The 22,015-nt window shown below is 34.5% G+C and overlaps 1 protein-coding gene and 1 pseudogene across 3 annotated transcripts in view; one reads left to right on the forward strand and one right to left on the reverse strand.

Moving 5' to 3' along the window:
* MAGI2 (membrane associated guanylate kinase, WW and PDZ domain containing 2) overlaps positions 1–22,015 on the forward strand; it is a 1,342,154-nt gene that overhangs the window by 325,444 nt on the left and 994,695 nt on the right. The gene's annotated exons all lie outside the window — the stretch shown is intronic.
* On the reverse strand, positions 11,967–12,089 carry LOC121029029 (uncharacterized; annotated as a pseudogene).

The following is a 22,015-nucleotide window of genomic DNA, read 5'->3' on the forward strand; positions in this document are numbered from 1 at the left end:
AAGAAACTAGTTTAAATTTCATGCATCTATAGATACTTAGCACAGTGGATAAGCCACATTCAGATATTTGAGATTTGAGCAGATGTGAATTTGTTCTCATTAGAATTCATGTTCCAAGCCCTACACAATGCAAGTAAATAGCTACTGAGCAGGAAACTGGAAGCTTAACGTTTTCTGTCTCTTAAATATGAGCATCTCATTCATAGCTCCATACTTAAAAAATAGACAGTTCCATAAGTCAGTTGTGCAGCTAAAAGAATCATTAATCTTTAAATAAGAGATTGTTCATTCTGCACTCTGCTGGGGATTATATAGTGCTTTTCATGTACTATACCTCAGAGTGTTTTACTAAGCAGTGAAGTATTTTGGAGATGTGTGATGAATATGTAACTCACATAACTGCAGCAAAAGCTGATGCTGTTTGTTAAGAACTATTTGTTAAATCAGAAATCTGCCACCCATGTTTGATGCTTGACATGAAAGAATCAGTGGAGAGCAAAACACATTGCTTATTTTCCAACAAGCATAAAGAGAATTTTCCCAAGGGTAATATTTGCATAAAGAAGTTTGTCCATGAATTAAAATCCTCCAAGGATTTAAAAGGACAAGCATCAAGATTTAATGGTATAAGATAAAACTTAGGATGTTTAGCTGAGCTTACCAAAGAGGCATAAGAGCTTTGGTAGACACCAGGCAGTGTGGCTGCTGTGTTGAAGATTAGTACTGTTTGTGGAGATAGCCATGAACTTCATCAAAGATACAGAAGAGAGTTCTCTGTGAAGCTTCCCTGACTCCCCCAGTGGCTTCTGTGTTCTTCCACGACCCTTTTTAAATGATTTCTTTTCTACCACTCTGCTGAATTAAAATTTACCTGTCTAAATTTCTGTTTGCTTGCACTAGCCTGTGGCTTCTGTTTAACCAACACCATGCTTTACTCACTTGTACACCCCAAGGCCTAGTACAGAGTGCAGTAGAGGAGACTAGCTTGGTTGAGGTGTGCTGTAAGAATGAAAAGTCAATATGTAAAGGTCAGTGTGTCCTAGGGAACACACTAAGATAAAAAAGATGTTAAAAAAAAGATGTTCTTAGGTGGATAAGTGCCCCCCAAAATTGCTTTTTAATATTTAAATGGTGGGTTAATTAGCATTTTAAATTGGCTTAGTTTTCTTGGCTGGCATGAATTCTCTGAGTTCTAGAAAATAAATTTCTCTCTATATTAGTCTGGGTTCAACAAGAGACACAAAAACAATAGAAGGTATAGATTAAAGACTTTTTTGTATATTTGTCCATTTATTTAATACAACTCGTGTTCTGAGCTAAGATTTTACAGATTTTTTTAATACAGGTGTACATTTTTGGTTAAACTATGCATGTTTTCAACTTTATTTAGGTATATTGACAAAGTTGTAATATATTTAAGATGTACAACAAAGTGATTTGATAAACAATGTCAAAAGATTCCTCTCATTGAGTTATAATGAACACATCTCTCAACTCACATATTTATCTTGTTTTCCCCCTTTGGTGAGAACATTTAAGTTCTAGTCTCTTAGCAAATTTCAATCATACAATATAGTGTTATCAATTACAGTTACCACATTGTATGTTAGATCATCAGAATTTATTCATCTTATAGCTAAAAGTTTGTAACCTTTACCAACGTCTTCTTATTTCCCCTACCCCCAGCTCCTGACAACCACTTTTCTCCTTTGTGTCTCTGAGTTTGATTTTTTTATTTTAAAGATTCCATGTGTAAGTGATACCACACAACATTTGTCTTTCTCTGAGTCATTTCATTTAGCATAATGCAAACTCCATCCATGTTGTTGCAGATGACAGGACTTCTTTCTTAAGGCTAAATAATACTCCATTGTACATATGTACCATATTTTGTTGATCCATTTTTCCACTGATAGACACTTCACTTGTGTCTGTACCTTGGCGATTGTGAATAATGCTGCAGTGAACGTGAGAGTACAGACATCCCCTGGAGATAATTGTTTCATTTCCTTTAGATATGTACCCAAAAGTGGGATTGCTGAATCATATGGTAGTTCTATTTGTAATTTCTTGAGGAGCCTCCACTGTGTTTTCCTTAGTGGCTATACTCATTCTACTCTCATCGACAGTGTGTAATGGTTCCCTTTCCTCCACATCCTCGCCAGCGTTTATCTCGTCTCTTTGATAGTAGTTATCTTCACAGGTATGAGGTGATTTATCTCATTGTGGTTTTAATTTGCATTTCCCTGATGATTAATGATGTTGAATATCTTTTTGTATACTTGTTGGCCATTTGCATTCTTCTTTGGGAAAATGTCTGTTTAGATCCTTTGCCTGTTTTTTAATTGGTTTCTTTGTTATGTTTGTTTGTCTTGTTTAATTTGAGTTTTGCTTTTGGATTGTTTGAATTCCTTATTTATTATGGGTATTAACCCTTTATCTGATATGTGTTTGTGTTTTGCAAATATCTTCTCCCATTCTATAGTTGCCCTTTGATTTTGCTGTTAGTTTTCTTCAGTGATCAGAAGCTTTTTAGTTTGATGTAGCCCCACTTGTTTATTTTTGCTTTTGTTCCCTTTGCTTTTGGTTTCAAGTCCAAAACTCATTGCTAAGAATTCATTATTAAGAAGCTTACTCCTTATATTTTCTTCTAGGAATTATATAGTGTTACATGTAAATCTTTAATCCATTTTGAGTTATTTTTTGTGTATAGTTAAGATAGGGGTCTAGTTCCATTTTTTTTTTTTTCTTTCATGTGGCTGTCCAGGTTTCCCAACACCATTTATTGAAGAGACCATCTTTCTTCATTGTATATTCTTGCCTCTTTTGATGTAAATTAATTCATCACATATGCTTGGGTTCATATCTGGACTCTATTCTGTTCCATTTATCTGTGTGTCAGTTTTTTTTTGCCAGTACCATATTGATTGATTACTATAGCTTTGTGATATAGTTTGAAATCTGTGAGCCTGATGCCTCCAACTTCGTTTTTTTGTTTTTTGTTTGTTTGTTTGTTTGTTTTTTTCCCTCAAGATTTCTTGGCTATCCAGGATCTTTTGTGGTTCCACACAAATTTTGAGATCATTTCTTTTATTTCTATGAAAAATGCCATTAGAATTTTGATAGGGATTACATTGCATAGAATATCTTCCATTTATTTGTCTTCAATTTATTTCATCAGTGTTGCACAGTTTTCAATGTAACCAACCTGCCTGGTTAAATTTATTACTATTTTATTATTTTCATGCATTGTAAATGAGATTATTTTATTAATTTTTCTTTCTGATATTCATTGTTAGTGTATAAAAATGCAACAGATGTTTGTATATTGATTTTACACCCTGCCACCTTATTGAATTTATTAGTTTAAACAGTTTTTTTGGTGGAGTCTTTAGAATGTTCTATATATAAAATCATGTTGTCCACAAATAGTGATAGTTTTACTTCTCCCTTTCCAATTTGATGGCTTTTACTTCTTTTTCCTGCCTAATTGCTCTGGCTAGGACTTCTAATACTATGTTGAACAAAAGTGGTGAGAGTGGACATTCTTGTCTTTTTTGTGATCTTAAAGGTAAAGTTTTCAGCTTTTCACCATTGAGTATGGTATTAGCTGTGGGCTTGTTATACATGACTTTTATTATGTTGAGGTATGTTCTATCTATAGCCATTTTGTTGAGAGTTTTATCATACATGGATGTTGAATTTTGTCATGATTTTTCTGTGTCTGTTAATATCATATAATTTTTATTTTTTATTTTGTTGATGTAGTGCATTAATTGATTTGTGGATGTTGAACTGTCTGTGCATCCCTAGAGTAAATCCTACTTAATATGGTGTATGGACCTATTTAATGTATTGTTGAATTTGTTTTGCTAAAATTTTGTTGAGAATTTTTGCATCTGTGTTTACCAAAGATATTGGCTTGTGATTTTCTTTTTCTATTTCTTTTTCTTTCTTTTCTTTTTCCTTTCCTTTTCTTTTCTTTTCTTTTCTTTTCTCTCTCTCTTTCTCTCTCTGTTTTTTGTTTGTTTGTTTGTTTGTTTGTTTGTTTTTGTTTTTTGTGTTTTTTTGTGTGTGGTGTCCTTGTCTGGTTTTGTCAGGATAATACTGGCCTTGTAAAATGAGTTTAGGAGTATCTCTTCCTCTTCAACTTTTTGTAAGAGTTTGAGAAGAATCGGTATTAAATATTCTTTCAGTGTTTGGTAGAATTCACTAGAGATATCATTGGTCCTGGAATTTTGTTTGATGGGAGGGGGGAGCATTTGCTATTGTTTTTCTTTTGTTTGTTTTGATTACTGATTTAATATCCTGACTTGTAATCAGTCTATTTAGATCATCTTTTTTTTTTCACATTTCAGACTTGGAAGATTAATTTTCTAAGTATTTATCCATTATCTCTAAGTTTTCAAATTTTTTGGTATATAATTGTTCATAGCAGGCTCTAATGACCCTTTGTATTTCTTTGATATCACTTTTACTTTCTTGTCTTTCATTTCTGATTTTATTTATTTGAGTTTTCTCTTTTTTCTTAGTCTAGCTAATGGTTGGTTTATCTTTTTAAAGAACCAACTTTTAGTTTCACTGTCCTTTTCTATTGTCTTTTTAGTTTTGTTCCATTTATTTCCACTCTGATCTTTATTCTTTCCTTCCATGTATTAGTTTTTGACAAAGGATTTTAAAATTACTGAAAGAGCTGAATTTCAGTGGAATTTGATGTTATTACCTCTAAAGATAAAGGTACAACCTTATAGATAACTCTTAAGATTTTTAAGAATGCCCTCTGGCAGGTGTGTGTGTGTGTGTGTGTGTGTGTGTGTGTGTGTGTGTGTTTTAATTGTCTTGCTTTGTTTTCCCCTAGACTTTATATTATACTTAATTTTATTATTCTTTTGAGTAAAATGTAAAAGCATATTATTTTGCTCTCACCCTAAAATTAAACTTAATATATTGTCTGACACTTACATGTTTAAAACCACTTTCCACAAAATGGCATGTTTTTTTCTTTTAAATGACTGAAAGAACTAAAGGGAAAACGAACATTTAAATTTATTTAATGTTCAGATTATTTTTGTCTGTTCTCCCTTCACAGACATATCTGGCAGGCTGATATACCTTCTGGAGACTCAGGGAAAGGAACTTTTTTTTATATGTACTTTTAAGTTCTTTACTGAAATGGGAAAATAAGCAAATGATTGTTTGGAAGCCAGCAGCTTTAAACACTACTTGCTTTTTTTGCATCATTGCACAAAACTGTGAAGGGAGAATAGTTTCTTCCTTCCCCTCCCCTCTCCTGGGCATACCCCAAGTCTGTATGTCCATTTTATTCCATGGTCTGAAACACAGATAAGACTCTGGCTTTCAAACAGATGGTTGAGAAATCTTACTTATGGTATATGTCAAATATACTATCCAGGTACTCTCTGACTGGCTGAAGCCACTTTGACAGCATTTGGGACACTATAAAAATATTTAGTTTTAGAAACTTAAGGAGGAGTGAAGATTAACATTATAGTCCCAAGTTAGTCTATTTAAGTAGCTTGATGAGTTTCTCAGCATTCTGAAGTTTTTCTCATCCTGCTGACCTGCATACCTGGCCACCAAAACTGAGTTTTAATTCTTTTACCTCGGCCCTAACAACAGCAAAAGTAATAAGAGCTAACATTAATGTGGCTAATTATGGGCAGTGTAAATGTGTTAGGTGCTTTGTGCATTATGCCAGTTAGGATTAATTTAAACTATGAGTAATGGGAAAGGCAAAATAACGGTAACCTAAATACAGTTCTCTTTCATGTAAGAGAAGCATTTTAGAGCTGATACATTCACCATGAAGTTGTCAGGGACACTGGCTCCTTGTACTGCTCCATCATCTTCAGCATAATTCTTTTAACTATGGTCCAAGGGAGCTGCTTAAGCTCCAACTGTTACACCCATGTTCAAATATTCTAGCCAGCAAGAAAGAGGGAGTCAGGAAAGAAGAGGGTAAAGGATGCACACCAGCTGTTCTTAGAGATATTTCTTAAAAGTGCACACATCATATTTTTGCATATTACAGTTGCCCGAGAGCCTAGAAAACATAATAAATCATAGCGTATACTGCAGGCTTGCCAGTAATTAGGTAAAAATTGGGTGTTTTTTACTAAAGTGATTTTTGGTGCAACTAGCTCCCATATGCAATAATTCCCTTGGTCTTCAGAACAGCCTTTTAAGCAGAGCTTTAACCATACCTCTTTATGCCTTTGTTACAGGCCTTGATCTAGTTCCCTTGAGACTGGGTCTCTGTCTCATGGTGGGGAGCCGGTCCTGGAGCCCCAGTATTTCCCCCTCAGCGCTTATGGGTGGGCTCCTCCTATGGACTGTCAGACTACTCTGCGGCTGATTACCTACTGCCTTTTTGGGTCTCTGACTATTACCTACTGTCTGCCTCTGTTTTGATTGTCCTAATTCTGTCAATTTATGTGGTCTTTTATCACAAATCTTCCACCTGACCCATCCTTCTATAATAGAGCCTCCATTATAGCATTAGCTATGCTGGTTTCAGTAACAGTAAAAAGAAGCAATGCTGACTTTGACAAAAATTTTAAATTATTCAAAGTTCAGTGAATATTTTCTGTTTATCATTAGGAAAAAACTGAGACATAGATATGCCAGCTTTCTTTTTTATACTAGATTGTGACTTTGGGCAAGTTACTTGATATCTCTGTGCTTCAATTTCCTTATCTATATAATGGAGATGACTAATAATTACATCATAGAGTGGCTCTGAGGATTCACTAAGTTCATTCATGTAAAATATCTCCTAGCACATTGTACTCTTCAGTGAGTGTTAGCTAATAATAATAACAAGTATAAGCATATACTTACAACAATACTTATTATTATTTTCGACTCCCTTTCTTATCTTGTAGATTGCTTTGGGTTTTATGGCTTTCAGTTAGTGACTGTCAAGGCTAAAGAAAGCTTGCTCTTTGGGAAGCATGTTGGAAAGATAATCAATAACATTTTCATAAGATTCACAGTGATATTTAATTCCTAATTGTCTCTTTTAGAGAATTGGATTGGATTCTCCATACTTCACCATCTTGAGTCTCTGGCTGTCAGGGAACTCTAATATAATTCTGGTTTCTAGTGAAATAAGCTTGAGAGTCGAGAGGAGAGGAATTGAAGTGAGGTGCATGAATGCAATTGAGTTGCTTTATTTATTTAAGTTTTCCAGAGGTAAAAAAAAATAATGAATTGTCTAAATAATATTCATCTTTTTGTTCAAGGAAGGCACAGATCACATGAATATTGGATAATAACAGGGTCTGAATGACTTTGGATACCTGAAAGCATTTTAATGCTGACACATCTAAATGCTTGTTATTTGTATCAGTCAAAACTTGGGAGGAAGCAGATGACATACTCGAAGGAATGAATTATTCCTAGAGTTAAATAGAGGTAAATGCAGGTACCCTTTGTAAAGGTGTGGGCAGGGTTATGGCTCTGAACTCAGGATGGTGGTGAGGCACCAGGTACTAGCCATAGAAAAAAAGCTCTTACACAAGAGACTTGAAGGTCCACAGCAAGGAACATAGAGGATGGTCATGGAGAGGGACTGCTGGACAGGAGTTGTGGCTGTAGGTAGAACACACTGGCTGCCAAAACTGCTTCCTGGATGAGAGGGGTCTGAGGAATACTTACCCTGTCCTCTCTCTCCCTCACTCTGATCTCTTGTGCCTCCCATTGGCCTAATTTATTTGAAACTGTAGGGAATGGGATCCAGGTGATGCCATGTATAGAGGTCCGTTTCCCAGGGCATAGTGTATGGCAGGGAAAAGGAGAAAGTGGTTGAAGAGGCCACAATGCATAACAAGCACACTTCCATCTGTAGGCTCAGCCCTACTCCGTACTCTGGACCTCTTCAGTGTCCTGAAGGCATATTGTGCCTCAGGATATTAACGCTATTTATTCTGAGCCTAGTGATAAGTAGGTCACCTTGTTTCTCAGAGCTGAGCTTCTCTGGGCATGAGCCATCCTCCGTTTACGTGGTGTCTTGATATCCGTTCTGTGTATTTGGTGTCTGAATTCCAGAACAAGCCATTGAAGAAACTGGGCCTTGGCTGTGTCATTTATAAAGTCTTAGGGTTGGAGCATCTCAAAATTTCAATTTAAAAATTCCCATGTAATTCCTGACCTAAAGAATATACCAATCATGAGTTTTCTGTATTCATAAGTTGAATTCAGACAAATTTACTTCTATATAGCTCCAAAGTAACTGTGAAAATTTTAGTTTTAATATAAGTAAATTGTGGGCCCTACCTGTTGTAAAGGAATGCAATAGTAAAGTTAGATAAGAAAGTAAGAGGAATTGCTAAAAAAAAAACACCAAGGATTGATGTAATGAAGTCTCAAAAGAGATAAAGATAGGGCTTGGCAGACATGAGCTTTAGGAATCAGATGTCACCAATTCCTGAGTTAAAAATCAGAAATTCCCTGAACATTTGTATGTATGAGTAAACAAAAAACATTTTCTAATTTATGTTCTGTCTGCAGCAACACAAAATCTATCTATAAACATCTGATTAAAATTAGAAGTTGGGAAGATCCTAGAAAGTTTTCAAGAATTAATAAATTTCATATAGCAATGAATAGCAGTGTATCCATAATTACTTGTTTGTGGTGTGTAAATAGCATTGGTGTTTGTTGTTGTCATTGTTGTTTTTGTTGTAGTTGATGCTATTGATTTATTTGAGGAGAGGTTGAAAAAAGTAATTACTTTTCAATGTTTGCTTGCTCTTTCATACCTTTTCCCAAAGGAAATGTTTTTCAATGTCAAAATCATAATTTTAGTCAAAAATTTTATCCTTAGACTTGATGACAGTTACAGTACATGTATGTCATATGTTCTGACAATGAATGTGTTCAGGAAGCACACAGGGCACACCAATTAGCAAATCAAACAAAACCTAATTGCATCTGTACCCCAATTATTAAGATGAACTGAAAAATTTTAGAGCATGATGAAATTTATATTTTGATAATAGCTTAAAATATGAACTTCTTGGGGCGCCTGGGTGGCGCAGTCGGTTAAGCGTCCGACTTCAGCCAGGTCACGATCTCGCGGTCCGTGAGTTCGAGCCCCGCGTCGGGCTCTGGGCTGATGGCTCAGAGCCTGGAGCCTGTTTCCGATTCTGTGTCTCCCTCTCTCTCTGCCCCTCCCCCGTTCATGCTCTGTCTCTCTCTGTCCCAAAAATAAATAAAAAACGTTGAAAAAATTTAAAAAAAAATATGAACTTCTTTTTTGACTACTTAGAGAAATGCAATATACATTAATTTCAAAAATGAGACTTTAAAAATTTTTTAAATTATGGGCACCTGGGTGGCTCAGTCGGTTAAGCATCCGACTACAGCTCAGGTCATGATCTCATGGTTAGTGGGTTCAGAACCCATGTTGGGCTTGTGCCAACGGCTCAAAGCCTGGAACCTAGTTTGTATTCTGTGTTCCCCTCTCCCTCTGCCCCTCCTACTTCATTCTCTGTCTCTCTCTCTCTCTCTCAAAAGTAAATAAACATTAAAACAAATAAAAATAAATAAATAAAAATTTAAAAAGGAAAGCAAAATTTGGTAAAAAGTTTTGTATTCCTAGTGGATCATAAATGTGTTCTTTTTTCTCTAGTTAGTGTTCTGTATGGTGTATGTCAAAGGCTACTAAAGAAATAAAATTCAATGCAATAGTGTACAACAGGGTCAGCAAACATGGCCCATGGATCAAATCTGGCCTGCTGTTTTTATATGGCCCATGAGATAACTATGTTTTTTACATTTTTAAATGGTTTTAAAGCTTCAAAAGAGGAATGATACATCACAATGTGAAAATTATGACTTTGAAGCTTTTATGTTCATAAATAAAGTTTTACTGAAACACAGCCCTGTCCATTCATTTATTTATTATCCATCACAAATGCAATAACAGAGTTTTCCAGTTGCAGAAGACATCATATGACTGGAAAATCATAAAGTACTTCTTATTTAGCCTTTTAAATAATAATTTTTGTCTACCTCTAGTTTACAGGATTCTATTAAAGTACATTTTCTTAGGGGCGCCTGGGTTGCGCAGTCAGTTAAGCGTCCGACTTCAGCCAGGTCACGATCTCGCGGTCCGTGAGTTCGAGCCCCGCGTCGGGCTCTGGGCTGATGGCTCAGAGCCTGGAGCCTGTTTCCGATTCTGTGTCTCCCTCTCTCTCTGCCCCTCCCCCGTTCATGCTCTGTCTCTCTCTGTCCCAAAAATAAATAAACGTTGAAAAAAAAATTAAAAAAAAAATAAAAATAAAAATAAAGTACATTTTCTTAAAGAAAGAAGATAGAATAGTACCAAAAATAATATTCTATCTATCTACATACTTTAAATAGTGTAAGTGTTCCCTTTTTGTTCAGTTTGGTTGGCCTCTGAAATAATAAATACAATAATAAATAAATCTTATGAATACAAACATTCTCTTTTAGACAAATTATAGTTAGTTCACAAATATTTCTCTGAAAGAATTATGATGCTTTGTGTGACGTATCACAGAGTACTGAGATGTAAGTTTTCTTTTAAGGGAAGACCATTTTCTCCTTTTTGTTGGTGTGGTGGGAGAGTAACAAGCTTCAAGAGAAATTACCTTCCGTGATGAGGAATTTGAAAGACAGTATAATCAAAACTGAAAGATCTTGAGCACTCTGAGAACCAAGGATAAGAGTTAGCAAATGCAGTACACTGTGAATAAATGCTGAGGAGAGCCTAGGAAAAGGAGATAATAAGAGGTAAAATCTGTTAAACTTCAAAGTGCTAAAGAATAATGAAAAGGAAGATTTAAGAGTTTTATAAAGGTAGGGGGAAAGGCTCTTAAATCTTCATACCAAAGTGGAACTGCAGTGAAAAAGACAAACTAGGTGCTGAGCTGTACACTCTTGTGAGAACAGTGTGTTATAAATCAAGGAAGTGGTCATAGCTAGTTTGAGGGATGAAATTCACCCAGTATTTAATACAGTATCAGAATTCACCTTCAATAAAATTTTGATGTGTTCACTACATACCATGGATATGACTTACTATGTATGTTTGGATTCATTCTCAAAGACAGAAGAAAGTCTTCATTTTTGTGACAAAAGGCTTAGAAACCGTAGTAAGGCATTGCTATCTATCAGCTATAGTTTACTATCTAGACACATTGATTTTGTTTTTATAAGTTTTTTTTCAATTCTAGTTAATTCGCAGAGTACAATATTGGTTTCAGGAGTAGAATTTACTGGTTCGTAACTTACATATAACACGTGGGCCACATTGATTTTAAAATTAAATCTCATGTATTTAGTTTTTCATTTCTGTATGCATGTCTCATGAGTTATGAGTTCAGATTTATTTTTGTTCATGTCTATAGAAGTCTTAAGAAAATGTTCTAAGATGGGGCGCCTGGGTGGCGCAGTCGGTTAAGCGTCCGACTTCAGCCAGGTCACGATCTCACGGTCCGTGGGTTCGAGCCCCGCATCAGGCTCTGGGCTGATGGCTCAGAGCCTGGAGCCTGTTTCCGATTCTGTGTCTCCCTCTCTCTCTGCCCCTCCCCCGTTCATGCTCTGTCTCTCTCTGTCCCAAAAATAAATAAACATTGAAAAAAAAAATTAAAAAAAAAAAAAAAAAAGAAAATGTTCTAAGCAAGTCTTCTAATATTCTATGGAATGTGTCATCAATAAAGGAATTATTATATTGTAAACTAGCAAAAAGATAGTACTCAGGATCCATCTTTTCCTAAATGATCTAAAAGAAGTGTCAACATTTTTTGCCATTTACAAACTACAGCGGGATACAGTTTGGAGAGGAAAATGCTTGTAGAATCAAGCAAAACTCTGATGAAATAAAAGGAGATTAATTAAGGTAAAAAATAAGCAAGGAGAGAGGAGTTGTATTTTTAATACAGAAAATTATTAATAACTATCATATTTTCTATATTATTAGGTAATCAATTATTGCTTTATAACTGAAAAAATCTGAATCAGAGTAAACATGGAAAATTCAGCTATGAATTTGTTTTGCTATACTACACTTGATCTTAGCCAAAAGGCTGAGAAGTGATCAGTTTGTATTGCTATAAATGAGATGAGTGAACATTTTTTAAAGGAAAAAAATATATAATTGATCATAGGAGGTAAAATCTTTGTTTTCATCACTTGTAACACATATGGTATCCTTTAAATTCAACATAAGACATTATAAAATCCTACCCTATTACCTTATATTTATAACTTTATATTCATTATGGGAGACTGTTTAAGTACTGCATAACCTTAAATGTAAAGTATTGACTCTATATTAATAGGAAATGGTAACCATAGGAACAACTTCAAGAAATTTTTAAGAGACCTTATCCTTTGATTGATGAAGCCACACAGATCATTTCATATGTATCTCATTAGGTAAAAGGAAAGCAACTTTATTCTATTTTACTTCTAAAGATGTCCCAGAGCTTGATTTTAAAATGAAATTTTAAAATTTAAATACAACTATTTACTTCTGAATATTTAATTGAAAATTTCAAAAGAGACCTCTATTGAACTGTTTCCTACTTGGGGAAGCTATCCTGAAATCACTGATTATTTGGAATTGAGTGAGGGTTCCTTTTTTTCTTTTCTTTCTTTTTTTTCCTTCCTCTTCTATTTATGGAGAAAATGGGTAGAGTATATTTTATTGGTTTGAATTAATCTTCTTTATAAACAAAGAAGAAATAAGTTAATTTTTCCTATTTGCAGTAACTAGACCCCAAATACTTGTCAAATACCCAAATAAATATTTATATTTACATAATTGAGGAGTTTAACTAAGGGAAATGAATACTGAAATGTTTATGCTTTTAGAAAGTCTCACACCCTTCCCCTTTGTTAGCAGCAGCTACATAAATTCATTAATGGCATGTTTTCTGTATTTACAAATAAATACTTTGACCTCTGTAATAAAATATTCTAAAACTATCCACATTTTGAGAAAAGTTAATTTTCAGTATTTTCAATTAGGAGGATCTTTCAGTTTTGCTCACTAAAGTTAGGAAACAAAAGAGAAAGGGAATCACATTTTCAGAATCATAGAGTTAGATTTTCGAAAATCTATATCTGCATTAAGCATCAAGAGCACTAGAAAAAAATGTCAAATTCAACCTCTTCAGAACTCTAGAAATTAAAGGCTTGCAGCAGTCTGAGCAGTATTTATTCAGGAAAATTGGCTGAATTCCATTAAGAACACAAGGATTTGAACATTAAGTCATCAATAATAAATATGTTCAAATAACTAAAGAAAACCATTTCTAAAGAATCAGAGGAATATGTGAGAACAATATCTCACCAAAAACAGAAGAGCGATATAGAAGATATGAACTATGGGAGAGAACAAAATAGAAACTTTGAAGTTGGAAATTACAATAAATAAAATGAAAAACACACTTAAGATACTCAATTTCGGATGTGAACTGACAGAAGAAAGAACCAGTTAAGTTGAAGACAGGTTCATTCAAAGTAGTCTGAGCAAAAGAGAAAAAAAAAAAAATGAAAAAAGATGAAAAGACTTAGAGAGCTGTGGATAAAGCATGAAGCTAATCGACATACCCATAAGAAGAGTTCTAAGAGAGAGACAAATACAGAATGAATATTTAAGAAATAGCAGCTATAAAATTCTGAAATCAGATCGAAAACATTAATATGGATCTAAAGGAAGTTCCACAAACTCCAAGTAGGAAGACCTCAGAGATCCATACCTGACATATATAGCCAAACTGCCTGAAGCCAAAGACATAAAATCTTGAAAGGAGCGAGAGAGAAACAACTCGTCACATAAAAAGGATCAACAGATGATTCTCACCAAATATCATGGAGGCCAAAGTAATTCGATGGAATATTCAAAGTGCTGGAAGACAAAGATTATCAAGAATTCTAAATGTAGCAAAGTTATCCTTCTAAAATGAAGGAAAATTTAAGACAAAAGAGAGGATAACAGTTTGACAATAATATTTGTAGATAAATACTCACTTGTAGTAATGAATACTCAACAGAAGTTCAAGAAGAAAATAGAAGATGCAAATAACATAGAAACCAATTAGACCTAAGATACACACCTCACACAACAACACTGGACTACACATTCTTCCCAAAGTACATTGAACATTTTCTGGTATAGACCACATGTTAAGCCATAAAAGAAGTCTCAAAATAATTTACTTTTTATTTGAGAGAGAGAGAGAGAGAGAGAGAGAGAGAGAGAATCTCAAGCAGGCTCATGCTCAGCAACAGAGCCCAATGCAGACAGGGCTTGATTCCACAACCCTGGGATTTTGACCTGAGCCAAAATTAAGAGTTGGAAGTTCAAGTGAGCCAGCCCCAGAAGTCTCAAAAATATTTAAAAAATAAAACCACATAAAGTATATTTTATTATAATGAAATAAAATTAGAAAGGATTATAAAAGAGAAAATTAGGAAATTCACAATTATGTGGTAGAATATTTTTTAAATTATTAATAATCAATGAATCAAAAATGAAATGAGCAGTGCCTGGATGGCTAAGTTGGTTAAGTGCCCAACTGTTGATTTTGGCTCAGGTCATGATCTCACGGTTCATGAGTGTGAGCCTTGCAGAGCCTGCCTGGGATTCTTTCTCTCCTTCTCTCTGTCCCTCCCCCTAAAATAAACAAATAAACATTAAAAAAGAAAAAAATAAATGAGAAACAAAATTAGAAAATGCTCTTATTTTACTTTGAAATATTTATTCATTTATTTATTTATGTAAAAAAGAAGGGCATATTCCAGAAGATTTAATATGTTATAGTTTCTGGTGATTCCAAGTGATTTTTATCTTCTTTATATTTCTCTGTAATTTTTTAATTAACTTTTTAATTTTAATTCCAGTACAGTTTGCAAACAGTGTTATAATAGTTTTAGGTGAATAATACAGTGATTCAATAATTCTGTACATTACTAAGTACTCATCATAATAAGTGTGCTTGCTCTTTATCCCAATCGTTTATTTCTCTTGTCCCCAAACCTACCTCCCCTCTGGTAACTATCAGTTTGTTTTCTATAGTTAACAGTCTGTTCTTGGTTTCTCCCTCTCTCTCTCTGTCTCTCTCTCTTTTATCCTTTGCTCATTTGTTTTGTTTTTTTTTTTTGAATTCCACATATGAGTGAAATCATATGGTATTTGTCTTTCTCTGACTAACTTACTTCACTTAGCATTATACTCTGTAGCTCCATCCATGTTGTTGCAAATGGCAAGATTTCTTCTTTTTTAATGCTGAATAATATTCCATTCACACTCATGTCTTCTTTTTTAATGCTAATTTATTTATTTTGAAAAAGAGAGAGTGGGGATGGGCAGAGAAAGAGAATCCCAAGCAGACTTGTGCTGTCAGCATAAAGCCCGACGTGGGGCTGAATCCCACAACTGTGAGATAATGACCTGAGCAGAAATCAAGAGTAGGGCGCTTAACCAACTGAGTCACTCAGACGCCCCAACACATTTTCTTTATATATTTATGTTATTAATGGACACTTAGAATGCTTCCATAATTTGGCTATTGTAAACATGCTGAGAGGTATATAAATCCCTTTGAATTAGTGTTTTTCTATTCTTTCAGTAAATACCCAGGAGTACAATTATTGGATCATAGGGTAGTTCTATTTTTAACTTTTTGAGAAACCTCCTTACTGTCTTCCACAGTTGCTCTATCAGTTTGTGTTCTTACCAACAGTGCAGGAGGATTCCTATTTCTCTACATCCACATCCTTGCTAACATTTGTTTTTGTGTTTTTTATTGTAGCCATTCTGACAGGTGTGATGTGATTGATATGTCATTGTGGTTTTGATTTGCATTTCCTTGATGATGAATGATGTTGAGCATCTTTTCATGTGTCTGTTGACCATGTGTATGTCTTCCTTGGAGACATGTCTGCTCATGTATTCTGCCCATTTTTAATTGGAATATTTGGTGTGTGTGTGTGTGTGTGTGTGTATGTGTGTGTGTATGTGTGTGTGTGTGTGTGCTAAGATGTATCAGTTCTTTATATATTTTAGATACTAACCCTTTGTCAGGTGTGTCATTTGCAAATGTCTTCTCCCATTCTATATGTTGTCTTTCAGTTTTGTTGATTGTTTGCTTTGCGGAAGGTTTTTATTTTGATGTAGTCCCAACAGTTTATTTTTGCTTTTATTTCCCTTGCCTCAGGAGACATATCTAGAAAAATGTTGCTGTGGCTGATGTGAGAAAAGTTACTACCTGTGCTTTCTTCTATGATTTTTATAGTTTCAGATCTCACATTTAGACCTTCAATCCATTTGAGTTTATTTTATGCATGGCATGAAAAAGTGGCCCAGTTTCATTCTTTTGCACATAGCTGTCCAGTTTTCCTAACATAAGCAGTTGAAGAAACTGTCTTTTTCTCATTGTATATTCTTTCCTCCTTTGTCAAAGATTACTTAGCCACACATATATGGTGGGTGTATTTCTGGGTTTTCTATTCTGTTCCATTTATCTACCTGTTTTTGTGCCAGTACCATACTATTTTGATTACTTCAGCTTTGGAATCTAACTTGAAGTCTGGAAATCAGGTTTTTTATTCTTTTTCAAGATTGCTTTGGCTACTTAGGGTCTTCTGTGGGTCCATACAAAGTTTTGGATTGTTTGTTCTAGTTCTGTGGAAAATGTTTTTGGTATTTTCACAGCAATTGCATTAAATGTGTAGATTGGTTTAGGAAGTACAGACATTTTAACAATATTGTACTTCAAATCCATGAGCATAGAATGTCTTTCATCTCAAAACTTATGACAAAGGTATAACAATTAAAGAAGTGTGGTAATGGCATAACAGACATATAGAGCAATAGAAAATAACTTGGAGTCCAGAAATGAACTCATACATTTGTGGTCAATTGATTTTTGACAAGGGTACCAAGACAGTTTGATAGGGGAAATAATAAACTTGTCAACAAATTGTGCTGGGACAACTGCTTATCTAAATGCAAAAGAATAAAGTTGGATCCCTTCCAGAAACCATTAAAGAACACTGTCAGAAAAGTGAAAATAAGTGTGCCTGGCTGGCTTAATCAGAAGAGCATGCGACTCTTGTGCTGGAGGTCATGGGTTTGAGCCCCATGTTAGGTGTAGAAATTACTAAAAAATAGGTAAAGACATGCAAAAAAAAAGAAAGTGACAGATAACCCACATGATAAGAGAAAAATATTATAAACCATGTATCGATAAGGGACTTGTATCTATAATATTTAAAGAACTCTTACAACTCAACAATAAAAAGATATAAAACCCAATTAGCAAATGGACAAAATTTTGTTTACATATTTCTCCCAAGAAGATAAACTAATGACCAACAGGCACGTGAAAATATGCTCAATATAATTAGTCATTATGGAAATGCAAATCAAAACCACAATGAAATAGCACTTGGCACTCACTAAGATGATGATTGTCTAAAAAGGTGGATTATAATGTGGAGGAATCGAAACTCTCCTACATTGTGGGGGGCATTACAAAATGGTGCACCTGCTTTGGAAGACATTTATAAATTCCTTACAAAATTGAAGAGTTAGCCTGTGATCCGTAATTCCACTCCTAGGTATATACCCAAGATAAATGAAAATTTATGTTCATACAAAAACTTAGATATGAATATTCACAGAAACATTATTTATAATAGCCAGAAATAGAAAGAACTCCAGTGTCTATCAACTGATGAATTAGGATAAACAAAAGCTATATTTTATTCAGTCATAAATAAAAATAAAGTCCTGGTCCATGCTACAATATGGATGAAGCTTGAAAAACATTATGCTAAGTGAAAGTGACCAGAGGCCACATAATGTAAGATTCCATTTTTGTAGAATGTCTAGAATGGGCAAGTCTGTAAAGACAGAAAGTAGATTAGTGTTTGCCAGGAAAGGAGAGGGAAATGGCTGGGGGGAGGGTGAGTGAGGATTGACTGCTAATGAGAATGGGGTTTCTTTTTGAAGTGATGAAAATATGCTGAAAGTAAATCGTGGTGATGTTTGCATAAGTTTTTTAACATCCTCATGTAAGACTCATTTTGTCAAGTTGTTTCATAGTCTGAAGTTGGATACCATTAATAATAATACTGACCTTTTTTAAAAAGTTTATTTATTTTTGAGAGAGAACAAATGGGGGTGGGTAGAGAGAGAAGGAGAGAGAGAATCCCAAGTGGGCTCTGCACCATCATTGTGGAGCCTGATGTGGGGCTTGAACTCACACACTGAGATCGTGACCTGAGCTGAAACCAAGAGTCAGATGCTTAACCGACTGAGCTACCTGGGTATCCCAATACTGACTTAAAAAAAACCTCAATACTGTCAGTGAAAATAATGTATACGTTGAACTAAAAATAAAAAGGTGATTTCAAAAAGTAAAGCAACAAATCTTAATATCATGCAATGCAGTAGCAGTGGCCCAATTAATGTTATTCATTGATTTGAAATGCTTAAAGAGTTAGGATCAACTGCTAGAATATTATTACTTTTGATGCATCAAATTTTGGTTTTGTTTCAGTGTCTGAAGTGGGTTTTATGAAATACCTGGAAAGTTTCATTTTCCTTTCATAAACCTGTGTCGCTCCATATGGAAAAAGCTTTGGTATGAGCTACATCACAATATGTTCCCCTTTTGGTATTGGGAGCAGAAGTGGCCAGAAATAAATGATACCCTAAAAGACTTTATTTTGTACATACTTGTTTATTGCACTATGACCATGCCTATTTTTTAACTTTATGTACAATATAATTTTTAATTGAAATAGACTACTAATGATTTCTTTTATAAATGAGGCTTACATTTACAACAGATATTTCCTTTCCTAAGCATTTTTCCCAATTATTCAACAAGTATTAACTGAGCAACTACTACAACAATGCATATGCTAATGATGATATAATGATAAGTCGTTTGGTAGGAGAGACAGGTAATAATTGAGTATTCTAATAATTAGAAATATAAATAAAAACTGCAAAGTGAGCAACTGAAATCACTTAGAAGAATTTGTAACCGAACCTGATGATCTTGCATATCTTGGATTCTTTTCTTAGGAAATGCTCTTTGAGCGAAGATTAGCAAGATAAATAGAAATTAATCAGATAAGGTGGGGATACAGTAAGGGTAAGAGTGTCTCAGGGGGAAAAAAAGAAAGAAAGAAAAACTGTATTCAGGGCTGCTGGCCCCATCCTAAGATTAGAAGAAGATTGATATGTGCAAGGCCCTTGTATATACTACTGAAAAGGAACACTCAAAGCAAGTTTAGAGAGAAGCCAGGAGCCCCACGTGTGAGGTTGGGTTTCTATACTAAGAACAAAAGGAAGACATACAGAAGTTACATGTCTGGGGGAACAGAGGGAAGGAGAGGATCAGATATGATTTTGAAAAGTTTCTTTGGCTGCTGTGGACAATGGATTATGGTAGACAGAGAGTGAATGTGGAAAAATTCACTGGGAGATTACTGCAGAGACCAAATAGAAGATCACACAACTTGGACTGGGGTGATAAGACATAGAAAGAAGTCAACAGATTTGAGAGATATTTGGGAGAAAATCAAAAGAAATGTTGATGGGTTAGATACTGAGTGAATGAAGACTAATTGTGAAAGAAAACTCCAGAGTGCTTTGTTCATGCTTGCATTGGATTTGTCAACTCCTTTCCCTCTTTGCCCATAAGAATGTAAGATCCTTGAAGGCAGAGACACTCCTATTTATTTTTTTATGCATATATGCATTTTTTAGGCATATTGCGCATAGGAGACATCCTACACATATTTGATGATATACTGGAATGAATTAGAAACAAATAGAAAGCCTTCAAAAAACTTTGAAAAACATTATACTCCATCACCAATAATTTTGTTGTTTCTAGAAGATATTATTATAGGTCTGAAATAGGACTAAGCAATTATTTATTTTACCTGGTTTTTAGGCAGCTACTGAGGCCAGCAATTGGATGTGCAGAATATACATAATTTATTGACCCTTGTTCAAAGACACAGTGAGCTGCCCAGCATACCTTAACTATGTGTAGCCTTATTTCTCCCTGGAGAAACATTTTATCATTGATTGCATATCTTGGATTGTTGAAAATGCATTTCATTAATACTAAACCTATTTTATGATATCAATATAAATTTGGAATGTATAAAACTATTAATTCAGTGTATGCATCTAAACAGATGTTTCATATAATAAAAAATGAACATTAAGGAAGAGTCACTGTGCGCACTTGGAGTGGTCAGGTTAAGTAACTATGAGAGAAATAAAAGCTCAATCTATAGCTAACATTAAATTGCAAAAGATGAACTCTGTTGACAAATTACTAGTGCTGACAATCTCTTACTCTCTTCTCCTTCCAACATATAATTATACAAGTTTCTCACTATTTTTTAAAGGAAAGGTGAAAGTTTTAGGTGCCGATAATATATTGTAATTTTTTTAACCTAGGAGATTGCCCTTTTTTTGTCTTTTACAAAATATGCTTTCGTGTGTTCCTCTACAATAGAGATCATGGCTTTAAAAATAAAGCAAATTCAAAAAAATTAAAAAAATTAAAAAAAAAAAAAGGGGGCGCCTGGGTGGCGCAGTCGGTTGAGCGTCCGACTTCAGCCAGGTCACGATCTCGTGGTCCGTGAGTTCGAGCCCTGCGTCAGGCTCTGGGCTGATGGCTCGGAGCCTGGAGCCTGTTTCCGATTCTGTGTCTCCCTCTCTCTCTGCCCCTCCCCCGTTCATACTCTGTCTCTCTCTGTCCCAAAAATAAATAAAAACGTTGAAAAAAAATTAAAAAAAAATAAAGCAAATTCATAATAAAGAAGCACTTCAATGTCACATAGTTTCACTAGAGTCTCACAATGTCACTAGAATAATTTTTAAGACTGTCTAAGATCATTTGCATCTATGAAAATTCTATGAAAATCAGATTTCCTAGCTTCATTCTAGATGTTTGAGTACTTCAATTATTTGTTTGTTTTCAGCAGAAGTTTCCCTTTTAATTAAAAAAAAAAAAGTTAGAAATGTCCAGTGCTACTTAAGACACTAATACATCCATTAGTAAAATGGATGTAAGCATTAAAGCACTAAGCATTAAAGCACCATTTTCCTTTGTCTTCTCTGGAAAAGTAAAAACAAACAAATAAACTTTGTTTTTTAAAGCCCTTATTCATAAGTTCTCTTTCCTTGGAGAATGTATGCATACTAATTAGACCAGGAATGTTTAAAATTGACATAGAACATTTTATCTACTACTTTGTGAGGCTATTTTGCCATGAATTGTATGTGAATATGTCAGGGACAACATTGTTAATGTATATTTCAAATTAAATCAATTAATACTTTAATTCTCATAGTATTCTCCTACTTCCCACAGCATCTAGCCGCTTACCATGTTGACACTTTGATGTACCTTTGTTATATATAATCAGATAGTATTTTGGATACAGGGAATACTTGAAAAGTCAGAGATGCTAAGTGATTCAAGCAGCTGAGAGATGAGGAAGGGGAGAGAGAAAAAAAGGCTGAATTTGGGACAACTGGGAATTGAGACTGGGAGAAACAATTCAGGGTATAGCTGCTTTGTAAAGAAAATCAGGGACAGGGAGACAAGAATTCTAAAGATACTTGCTGTGCATTAAAATGCATTTATCTGTGAGAGATTGAGTAAATAATTGAAGTATTTTAATTACTTTTTCCCTGCAAGAGCTGTGATTCTTTGAATTTAACACCTCACTGAACTTGGGCCCCTTGGGGCCTTTGGATTTATTCAGATCACACACATGTACATTCACATTCATGTGCACACATACTTACATACACATGGACTAATATGCCTATTTGGTTCTTGATAAATATACCAAAATTCAAAATATTGTGTTTCTGAGTGTATTTCGTTAGCACACAACAGCTAAGACATGAAAATGGATTTCATCAGCCTCTGCTTTCCAATATACTGTCATTTGAGCACAGATCTAC

This window comes from Herpailurus yagouaroundi, unplaced genomic scaffold (assembly GCF_014898765.1).
Source record: "Herpailurus yagouaroundi ecotype Mexico unplaced genomic scaffold, PumYag 100, whole genome shotgun sequence".
Taxonomy (NCBI): domain Eukaryota; kingdom Metazoa; phylum Chordata; class Mammalia; order Carnivora; family Felidae; genus Herpailurus; species Herpailurus yagouaroundi.